This window comes from Sciurus vulgaris (genome assembly GCF_902686455.1).
Source record: "Sciurus vulgaris genome assembly, chromosome: 17".
Classification (NCBI taxonomy): domain Eukaryota; kingdom Metazoa; phylum Chordata; class Mammalia; order Rodentia; family Sciuridae; genus Sciurus; species Sciurus vulgaris.
Window position 1 is genome coordinate 22500469 of NC_136478.1, and position 3428 is coordinate 22503896.

A 3428-nucleotide genomic window follows, 5' to 3' on the forward strand; every position below is an offset into this window, starting at 1 on the left:
TGGTCTTCTGACTTCCTTGTTCCGCATAGCACAGTAAGGTACTGCTGCAGCCTCTTCCCAAAAACCATTTTCATGTCACTCTGAGGAAGGCATCTGGTCACTCCTGGGTACTAAACTTGTTTGTAGGTCACACATAGACATATGGTATGTGCAAAAACTGCTAGCTCTGTGACTGTAATTAACTGCTTCTAAATTTAACAGGAATCAGACAAAGAGAAATCCCCAGCATGCCACAACATTAAATTCAAAATTAAACTCAGTCTTTCTAAATAATATGTAAAACTTGCCCTGTGATTCAGCATCAGCAAGCACCTACCATGCAGAGGATGAACTCTTAGCTTCTTTCCTGAGGTCTGTTTGATATAAGTCATTCAATGCAACCCTGATCAAAGTATCAGCGTCAGTCTTAGAAAAAAAAAAAAAATCCTACAATTTATATGGAATCAGGAAAAACAAGATAGACAAAGCCATCTTGATAGACAAATAATGCAGAAGGTATTATACACCTGGCTTCAAAATTCACTACAAAGTTGGAGAAAACAAACATGAATGAAATTTGGGCAAATGGGAGACTAGGAAATCAAGAAGTAAATATTTGGTGCTGGACAAATTGGATATCCACAAACAAAAGAATGAAAGCTGTACACCTCACTTTCATCAGTAGCAAACGTCAACTCAAAATTGATGAGAGAATTAAATTAAGATGTGAAACTATGAAAAAAACTCTAAGAAAACAGAAATGCTTAAGGTCATTGGAAGGTGTGAACAATTTTTGGAAAAGACCCTCAAAACACAGGAAACCTAAGCAAGTATAGGCAAACACGATTGTATCAAACTGCAAGCTTCAGCACAGCAAAGGAAGAAATCATGAAGAGACAACTTACAGAATAGCAGGAAATATTTGCAAAGTTTACATTTGACAAGAAATAATACAAAGACTTCTCAATATCAAAGAAAAAATTATAAACAGGCAATATACCTAAATAGACATTTCTTTAAAAAGACAAATAGCTAATAAGCACTCAAAAAATGTTTGCTTTTTTGTTTTCTGTGTTTTTTTTTTGGTACCGGGATTGAACTCTCAGGCACACTTGACCACTTAGCCACATCCCCAGCTTTATTTGATATTATATTTAGAGACTGGGTTTCACTGGGTTGCTTAGCACCTCATTTTTGCTGAGGCTGGCTTTGAACTCATGATCCTCCTGCCTCAGTTTCCTGAGTCACTCAAAATTCTTAGTCATCATGGAAATACAAATAAAAACCACAATCAGATATCACTCCAACCCATTAATAATGACTATTATCTGAAAGACTGAAGATACTTATTAAGTACTGATGAGGATATAGAGAAAATGAAAAATGGAGAATTTTCACACTGTTCATGGTTATGTAAGTCAGTACAATCATTATGGAAAATAGTATGAAGATTCCTCAAAAAGTTAAAAATAAAACCACTATGATCCCACAATCCTAAGTATGTACCCGAAGTCAGTGAACTCAGTATGTCAAAGGTGCATCTGTATACCCAGCGTTCACTACTGGAAGAGCACTCTTCATAATAACCACAAAATTGAAGCAACCTAAGTGTCCATCAACTACTGAACGGATAAAGAAAATGTAGCACATGTATTCGATATAATGCTTTTTCAGCCCCCAAAAGAATGGAATTCTATATCTGCAACAACACACATTGAACAGCAGATCACTATGTTAAGAAAAATAAATCAGGCAAAGAAAGATGTAGAAACTAAAAATGTTGATCTCATAAAAGTTGAGAGTAGAATGGTGGGTATCAGACACTAGGGAGAGAAAGAGGAATGAGGGAAATATGATCAATGGGAACTGCATTACAGTAGAGAGGGAAAAGTAGTTCTGGTGTTCTGTTACATAGTAGGGTGACCATAGATAACAATGAAGTACAAGATATTTCAGAAAGCTAGAAGAAAGAATCTCTGAAAACATTTCTATATAACCAAACAATAAATGTTTGGGGAGATGGATATATTTAATCTGATTTAAGCATTGCACAATATATTCCTGTATTAAAACTTTTCATGTAATCTCACTATATGTATAATTTTATGTATAAATTTGATAAGTATTTTTAAAATCAGGTGACAAAATAAATATTTTAACAAACTGTGTCAATAATCAGATAAAGCAGCTAAGAAAACAAACCCTGAGAAGCTTTAAAAAAACTTGGATACATCATAGAGCTTAGAAGAAGCAGACTCAGAATTCCCACTGAAGTCCATGTTACTGAACTTTCAGTGTTGTTCTCTTATAACCAGCTACTCCTCCCCTTCCGTCTGTCTTCTTAGATTTCAAACCCTGCATAGTGTCTACACAAAGTTATACAAGGATTACTGGGAAGAAGAAATGGATTTGATTACTTTTGCTGCAACTATTCTCAATAAAACCATGGACCTATCGGTCAATATAGAGAAGATAGAACCAGTTTGAGCCAGAGAATCACGGATTTTCTGAAGCTGACATTCTGATACTGGAAGTATAACTCGATCCTAAATCTCAGAATGAAAGTTTTAATACTGTCTTCAGTCTCCTCCTCGTTCAAGTTTTGTTCTTAATCATAATTACCCTAAAAAATGCATTAAACCACTGGAACCCTGAGCAGTAGAATCACAAAGCAAGGTTTTGATGTTTCTTTCTTGGGAAATACTACTTAAATATTTACATTCTTCATGATTTTATGCCTCTAAAGATCTACTACATCGCTGATTCCGTCATTCAGATATCAGACATCTCTAACTATTTCAGTCTTCCAAGAACTAATTTAAATTCTCTGACTCCTCTCCAGTAACAGATACATTGTGCATCGAATGTCTACAGTAAAAACAATTTATGGATCAAAGATAGCAAGTCATTGCTCCTATTAATCAGACTGCATATTTTTTAGAAGTGGACATAAGAGATGTAAGAAATATCATCTTAAAATTTTCCCCAATTCATAGACACATAATTCAAAATGCATCCTGACTAATATGGCAGAAATTTTCCTCTCCAACTAATATTTCAGTCTCTTGCAGAAATAGTTGCCAAGATATACAATTCCTATTCTATTTGCTTAGACAATTTTTGGTTTATTTGAATAGCTTCATTTATTACTTTGTATTAGTCCCCTAACACACAATTTATTGATACAGTAGTTTCTCTCCTTCAAATTCAGATAATACAAAGTTACACATTCTTCAATTGTATACAGTCCATATTTTTCAATTAGAAATGATTGGTTATGTGGACAGGACCACAACACATGTTATATCCCTAAATTTCCCCCCTAAATATCAATGGCATTCCCCATACCAGTCATTTCTCCAACATACACACTTTTCACATACTTCCAAACATTCCCTGAGGAAAGGATACTAATCCAGTTGAAAGTCACTGAGCAAGATTTTGAGGAA